Source organism: Suncus etruscus, chromosome 18 (genome assembly GCF_024139225.1).
Source record: "Suncus etruscus isolate mSunEtr1 chromosome 18, mSunEtr1.pri.cur, whole genome shotgun sequence".
Classification (NCBI taxonomy): Eukaryota; Metazoa; Chordata; class Mammalia; order Eulipotyphla; family Soricidae; genus Suncus; species Suncus etruscus.
The window spans coordinates 35,427,003-35,435,783 of record NC_064865.1 but is presented as its reverse complement, the minus strand read 5'-3'; positions in this window follow the sequence as shown (position 1 = coordinate 35,435,783).

The window sequence follows — 8,781 nt, the reverse complement described above, 5'->3', positions numbered from 1 at the left end:
CTGAGTGTTTCGTGAGACTCAAATCTAGAATCCCTAAAAATTATTCACAGATAGTCGAACTTACTGTTTGCTGATCCCTTCCTCCATTTGAGAATGAAAGTTGTTCAAATGCTTTCCCAGGGGACTCTGCCCTGCCCAATGAACTGTGTACCAGGTTATCAAGGAGGAGATAGGAGGACTAAGGAATCAAGAGAGGATTGGTCCAGGTACACTTAAACAATGCCCCAAGGCCAGGCACTCAGATGCCACTTGTAGAACAACCACTGAGTCTAATCAACTGAGTTTAAAAAAAAAAAAAACTCTCTAATTCCTGATATCAGAGTGAAGGACTGAGTGTGGCCTAGCCAAATGTACTGCAGACATCTAACCATAATGGCTTCCTGTGACTAACATTTAGCATAGGACCTGTCAATGCATAAGCTTTTCTTTTCCTCACCAGAAAAAGATATTCAGGAGTTCCACACAGCATACAAGGAAGTTGCTAACCCTATATTTCAAATGGTTCCAAAGCACCTCATTTCTCACCTGATCCAAGATGCCCTCTCCTAGGTCTCCTAACACTATTTCCAACCTCTCCTCCTTGGGTTTTTCTCATTTTAAACCATAGCTTTTCTAGGAAGCTTCGATCGAAACTCTCATTCATTTCTTGCTTCAATCCTCTACTAAATTTCTTTTCTGTGACAAATCTTAGGTCTCACCTCATGTGAAACAAACCACAAAAAGTTCTGTTATCTCTTCACCCACTTCAACTGACTCCCCACTGTTCCTTCTTACTAAGCCACAGCCTGCCCCATTATGTCCACAACACATGCTTGGCAGATTTGGGGTCTGCACTACATCCTTAGGTGGGTTCAGATGAGCTAACAGTGTCTATGGAATCCACTTGAGAAGAAACTATGAGTCTGGTTCACGGAATTCTACAGACCAGTTGCTCCTGGGGTCATCTCACATTGGCTGCTTGTCCAAAATCAGGAAACAACATTGTCAAGAATCAAATTCTGGGGCCGGAGAGATAGCATGGAGGTAAGGCGTTTGCCTCTCATGCAGGAGGTCATCGGTTCGAATCCCGGCGTCCCATATATGGTCCTCCCGTGCCTGCCAGGAGCAATTTCTGAGCCTGGAGCCAGGAATAACCCCTGAGCACTGCCGGGTGTGACCCAAAAACCACAAAAAAAAAAAAAAAAAAAAAAAAAAAAAAAAAAAAAAAAAGAATCAAATTCTTACCTTGAACATAAATAAGCTGGGCCCTACGGGAACACAACTATGACCATCTTCTCTCTTTTGCTTTTTACCTCAACCATTAGCCAGTTCATCAGAGAGCTTTATACACATCCTGGCCACATGGAGGAAGCAGAGCCACGTAACCTGGAAAGATCAGTCTGGCTGCCATTCTACCCATCTTGGGACTCCTCACGGTTGCTGCAGGGTGGCGCTGCCAAACTCTCTTAGACCTGCCACTTTGAGGAGTACTTCAGGTGTGGGGAGATGACAGCTGAATCTCCCAAGTGATCACATTTTCCTTATGATTAAAAAAAAATATTTTTTGCTCTTTTCTGTAGTTTTCTGGAGGTCTCACTTATCTGAGAATCATACTCAGAGATATGGGTTAGTACCAGGATTATGTCCATAATCCCAGGTAAACAAGGTAGGGCTTACAGAGAGCCACACACCTAACACCAAACAGTACACTTTTAATATACACTAGAAAATACCAACAAATGCTATACACATGATAATACAACTACAAGTACATGAAAAGAGATCAGACTAAAGCTTTTATAACATAATTTATAGTACATTTTCTGACCTCACTCCTATTTGTTCTTTAATTACTGGAATTCCCTGAGAGGGCTCTAATCTAACATAATCTAGTGCCTGCCATTACACTCAAATGAGCTAGGGTATGCAGCTCCTAGTGTATGTCGTTCACACAGCCACAAGACCTCAGGCAGGCCTCCTCCTAATGAACTTGTTTCTCAGCTGTGATGTTAGAAATTAAGATTGTCCCCTAAGAGTCTAGTCAAATTATGAAGTACTCAGAGTGAAATGGTATTTGCTGTTTCAAAGTTATTAGATGACACCAATCCCTCTAGGGATTCCTGGGCCTTGTTATCAGGCTGGTCTACATGGGTTTAAAAGAGAACATTTTCCCAGATCATTGACTTGCTCACCCTCATAGTCAGTGCTTGCACTAGCTATGTCTTCATTCACTTTTTTTGGTTACCAAGGAACCTACCTAACAGACTCTGGGCAGCTGTGTGTGCATTTGTCATCCTCTCCTATATACAGTATGACTGATACCAAAGGGAGCCTATGCTTAAATTTAGGATTTTTATTGTTTTCCTCACCCCTCTTTTCTCTCCACTATTCCTTCATTTTGGCCCTTTCTCTTCTTCTTTTTTTATTATTTCTCTCTAATTAAGAAAAATATGGGCCAGAGAGATAGCACAGCGGTAGGGCATTTGCCTTGCATGCAGCAGATCCAGAACGGATTGTACTCCATATGGTTCCCTGTGCCTGCCAGGAGCAATTTCTGAGCTCAGAGCAAGGAGTAGACCCTGAGCGCTGCCAGGTGTGACCCACATGAAAAAAGAGAAAAAGAAAGAAAAGAAAATTTGGAAAATTTGGAGACATTCCAGACACAGCTCAAGTGACAGTGTGGAACTTGGAGATATTTTTGACCAATTAGGAAGGCAGTTCACAGTTACAATCTGAATTGGTAGGGCTACTCAAACACTTTGAACTGGGAATTACCTGAATCATCCTGGTTACTCAAGCAGTGCTGGAGAGTAAACTGGGCTTCCCCACAAGGAAGGAAAGTGACTTAACTATGGTGCTATATCTCTGGCCCAAAATCTTGAAACATTTAAAACTGCATTTTGCCCAGATCTCTTTCCTTTCCTTGTATAGTTGAAGTCAGGGCTTGGATGGATTGATGTCTCCTCACCTTGCCTGGAATCCCAGGAGGCAGAATACAATGCCCACTCAGAAGGTAGTGGGACAAGTGCTGAGGGAAGGTGGGCTCTACTAGCAATGTCAATTGTGCGAGGCAGATGTTACTCCTGGTAGATAGAGAAGCCTTAGGAAAGTCATGAGCCACCTTTGGCTGGGGATTCAGTTTGCAGATGTTAGCTTAAGATAGGAGGTGTTCTCAGGAGAGGTGCAGGCACAGACATGTACCCTGTCTATGCCACTGGACCTTCAAATTGCAGCTTCTGTAGAAGAACTCAGTATATTAGCTGGGCTTGTTCTGGTTACAAAGGCAGGAAATTTTAAAGTTGAGTTTAAAATCATCACCTCACGTATAACTATATGTGTATGAGTATTCATGTGGGAATATCTATCCTACAGTTAAGAGAACTTGGTGTAATTTCCACCTAAACAGTGTCAAAGTAAATTGCTTTACAGAATGCACATTTTAAGACAAAAGGTCTAAATTCTGGCTTCCATTGTCATATTAAAGATGGCATCCAACTTTCATTCTTTGTATCTTAGGTCTTTATCTGAAATTGTTTCAAAAGTACTTGAAGTAATGAAAACATTAGAGCTAAAATATTTGTCAAAGGAAAAAGTAAAATATCAAACCCATTTATTACAAGGATAGTGTTTTACTATGAGATACTATCTCACGCCACAGAGATTGGTGCACATCACAGAGAATGAGAACAAGCAGTGCTGGCAGGGATGTGGAGAGAAAGGAATGGTTCAGTTTGTTTTGGCTTGGTTTGGTTTGAGCAAGAAATATGACTCAAGTGTGTAAAGCAGCAGGAGCAGGAGTTGGTCAATCTGGAGGAGAACATGGAGGCTGTTCTTTGCCATCGTTACTGCCAGTATCCAGAGTCTTCCATGAAACTTGCCCTGTGCCTCGGCTCTTCTCCTACCTCTTCTTCCCAGAAGGAATATAGGGTCTGGGACCCAGGGCTAAGTCAGTTTTCAGGATGAGATCCTGGGGCAGTACTGAGTCCAGGGTTCCCTTCCCCTGAGATCCCTTCCCTTTCACCTGAGTTGAAGAGCTGGGGGTTAGGCTGTGCTGGGTGAGGCGAGTGGGATTTTGCAGGGCGGCTCTCCCACTTTATATTGCTCTGGTTGAAAGTTCCTGCTCTACCTAAAGAGCCTAGGTAGGCCATCATCTCTATTGGCATTGTGAAAGCAAAGGGGCATAATTTTTTAATATAATTTTTATTTTGATCGTAGTGGCTTACATATTGTTGACAATAATATTATAGGTACATATTTACATAAAATCAGGGGGGTTCCCATCACCAATTTGACCTCCCTATACCTCTGTGTTCGTCCTACCTCCCATATCCTCCTCCCTCACCACCAGGGCTGTGAGAATATGTGGTCCCTTCTGTACCTAGCTTACTACTTAGTAGTCTTGATCTTGGTGCCTCCCTTATTTCCCCCTCTAACTGGGAGGCAGGACTAGATAGTTCAAGTTATGTGGTTTTATTTGAAGAAGAGAAAAGTAATAAACTGGGGTAAAAGTCTAATACGTCAAAAATGGGCGGAATCCTTCTAGAGACTCTCATCGTCGGTTTGAGAGACAAAGGAGAAAAAGAAGGTGAAACACCCCAACAGTACAAAAAGAAGTGTCAAATATCCAGTAAGCACTCCAGTGATAACGATAGGCACCACAAAAAAAGCCATGGTCTTAAGTTAAAAAACATGGCAGAGCACATAAAGAAAGAAAAGAAGAAAAAAAATAGAAAATATAAATATAAATGAGGACAACAACTTCAATAACCACACCAAAACAAAGAAATTGACAAAAAGTAGATAAGTAAATAAAAATAAAAATAATAATAATAATAATAAATGAAGATAAAAAAATAACATATAAAAAATAAAAAATGTTTTGTGCTTTTTTGCCTTTTTTTTCCCTCCTGCACTGGCACAGTAAATATTGGGGTCATTTGAAAAGGAATTCACTTGGCCTAAGTGCTATGGGGTTTTTCCACCCTTGGAGTAGCAAAGGGGCATTATTAACACAGTGGCTGTACTACAGCTGATGGATATTCAGTAAAATTAGGGTCACTTTCCTCTGTCTTAATTTCCTCATTTAAATATACTTTTCTTGGGATCAGAAAATAGTACAACAGGTAGGGCATTTGCTGGGTCAATGTGGCAGACGCAGTTTCAATTCTTAGCATCCCATATGGTCTCCTGAAGCTTCCGGGTGTAATTTCTGAGTAAAGAGCAAGGAGTGACTCCTGAATGCCAGCAGGTGTGACCTAAACACCAAAAAATAAAATATCTCTTCTTTTTCCTTAGGTCTTGAGAAGCCTCCCCACTCAGTAGATGTAACAGTGGTGTGTGTACATGAGAGTGTTTTTGTTCTTTTCTCATTGGGAATTTTGTTTTGTTTTGTTTTGTTTCTCCCCTAAATTCTGTTTGAGAAATCACATACACAATGCTCAGGAGCTACCTGTGCAATATTCAGGGGTCAAACCCAGGACTTCAGCCTGGGTCAGATCACTGGCTCAGATCATTGAGACAACTCCAGAGCATTTTAGAACTTTCTGAAAAGGGGAGAGCAAGAGAGAAAGAAAGAAGAAAGTCTGCCATAGAACAGTCAGGGAAGAGGACACGTTTGGGAGGAGGAGCAAACTTGGGATATATGCACTGGTGACAGGATGAGTGTTGGACATTGTCTGACTAAAAGACAGTTATGAACAATTTTGTGACTGTTTCTTATGGTGTTAATAAAAAGACTTTTTAAATAAGCTAGTTAGCCAGACAACTAACCTACAAGTAATATCCAAAAGGTTGTCTTTATTTTAATAAACAAAACATGTAAATTCAATAAAATATAAAATTAAAAATATATCGATTTCCTGTTCTGGATTAAGTGTGGTTAGAGTGCTTCCCTTGCATGCAGCCAACCCTGGTAAATACATGGTAACAAGGAGTCATCTCTGAGCACAGAACGAAAAGTAAGTCTTCACCACCACTGGGTAGTCCATAAACAAATGAAAAGCAAAACACCAAAAAAAAAAAAAAAAGATGCAAGGGCCCGGAGAGATAGCACAGCGGCGTTTGCCTTGCAAGCAGCCTATCCAGGACCAAAGGTGGTTGGTTCAAATCCCGGTGTCCCATATGGTCCCCCGTGCCTGCCAGGAGCCATTTCTGAGCAGACAGCCAGGAGTAACCCCTGAGCACTGCCGGGTGTGGCCCAAAAACCAAAAAAAAAAAAAAAAAAGAAAAGCAAAACAAAGAAAAAGGTTCCTGATATCACTGAGTCTGTGTGAAATAAACAGAAATGGGACATCAGGGAGACACAGTAAGAGGTGCTAAGGGACACTCAGAAGACTTGGATTTTCTCAGATGATTACTGCCTCAAACTAGTCTTCAAGACAAAAACTAAGTCATTCCACAGCAAAGGAAACCAAAAAGGCCCAAAAAATGGCCAGGAAAAAAAAAGAAACCTCACAGATATAGATATAGATATAGATATCTACATAGATGTATATATATATATATATATATATCATATATATGACACTCCACCCCCAGAAACATGGGTATACTTCTCCAATGTACATGGGTCATTCCCCAGGATAGACCACATGCTGGCACATAAAACATACCTCCATTAAATCAAGAGGATAGAAATTGTGCAGATTATCTTCGCTGATCACAAAGCTCTGAAATTAGATGTGAACTACAAAGGGACACAGAAGAAAAACGTTAACACCTGGAAATTAAACAGCCTACTTCTGAACAAGCAGAGGATCAGAGATGAAATCAAAGAAGAAATCAAAAGATTCCTGGAAGCAAATGACAATGAAGACACAAATTACCAGAATTTATGTGACACAGCAAAAGAGGTACTAAGAGGAAAATATATTGCTTTGCAAGCACACATCAGAAAGGAAGAAAGGGTCAATATAAAAAGCTTAATAACACAGCTTATAAAATTAGAAAATGAGGGGCCGGGCGGTGACGCTGGAGGTAAGGTGCCTGCCTTGCCTGCGCTAGCCTAGGACGGACCACGGTTCGATCCCCCGGCGTCCCATATGGTCCCCCAAGAAGCCAGGAGCAACTTCTGAGCGCATAGCCAGGAGTAACCCCTGAGCGTCACAGGGTGTGGCCCAAAAACCAAAAAAAAAAAAAAAATTAGAAAATGATTGGGGCAGAAGAGATAGCATGGAGGTAGGGCATTTGCCTTGCATGCAGAATGCTATTGGTTCAAATCCTGGCATCCCATATGGTCCCTGAGCTTGCCAGGAGTGATTTCTGCAGGTAAAGCCAGGAGTAACCCCTGAGCACTGCCAGTGTGACCCAAACCCCCCAAAAAAGAAAATGATCAAAAAAAGGAACCAAAAATAGGTAGCAGAAGGAAATAACAAAGCTTAGAACAGAAATTAAGTGAAAATCAATTAAACCATAAATAAGGTCAACAAAAGCAAAAGTTGGTTATTTGAAAAAATAAAAAAGAGGGCTGGAGCGGTGGCACTAGAGGAAAGGCATTTGCCTTGAAAGCACTAGCCTAGGACAGATGGCAGTTCGATCCCCCCAGGTCCCATATGGTACTCCCAAGCCAGGAGTGATTTCCGAAAGCATAGCCAAGAGTAACCCCTGAGCATAAAACGGTGTGGCCCAAAAACAAAACAAAAAAATTGATACACCACTAGCAAAACTCACAAAGAAACAAAGAGAGAGAAATTTAATAAAATAGATTAGAAATGAAAAAGTGAGATCACTATAAATACTGCAGAGATTTAAAGGGTAATCAGAGACTACTTTGAGAAACTCTAAGCCACAAAATATGAGAATCTGGAAGAAATGAATAAATTCTTGGACTCTTATAATCTTCCATAGTTAAACCAGGATGATCTACCATATCTAAACAAACCCATGACTACTGAGGAAATTAAAATGGTAATCAAAAGGTTTCCCAAAAACTAAAGCCCAGGCCCAGATGAATTCACTAACGAATTCTTTCAAACATTTCAAGAGGAACTACTACCAATCCCTTTCAGGCTCTTTCATTAAATTGAAAAGTCAGGAATACTCCCAAATAGTTTTTATGAAGCTACCATTGCCTTATACCAAAACATAACAGAGATACTATTAAAAAAAGGAAACTAGAGACCAGTATCCCTTATGGACACAAATACAAATATCAACAAAATTCTAGCAAATAGGATCAAAAGCCTCATCAAGAAAGTCACACACCATGACCAAGTAGGTTTCATTCCTACTTCATTCTTTGGAATGAAGGTTTAACATATATAAATCAATCAACGTAATGCACCATGTCAAATAAAGAAAAATAAAAACCAGATGATCATATCAATAAATGTAGAGAAAGCATTCGATAAGGTCCAACACCCATTGTGTGTGTGTGTGTGTGTGTGTGTGTGTGTTGTGTTGTGTTCCCAGGGTATATCCCTAGGAGTGGTCTAAATGAACCATATGGGAGCTCAAGTTCCAGGTTTTTGTTTTTTAGAATACTCAATCTATTGGTAAACCTTTCCACTTAAAATTAAGTCCACAGTGTGGGTAACATTTTCACTTGGTGACAGGTACCCTAATTGTGTGACAGTAGTTGTAAAGAAAATATTAAGTCTTATACATACAAACCTAAAAGTGACAATTTTGTCACTTCCCAGTACCTTTAGCAAAACTGTTTTCTTCTACAAAATTAAATGGTAAGAAGTCAGAAACCAAAGTTTGTCTTTATTTTTCAAACATTTCTTTGCCTCGATTGGTTACTTCCTTTTTTAAAATTAATATCTTTATTTAAACACCTTGATAACAAATATGATTGTAGTT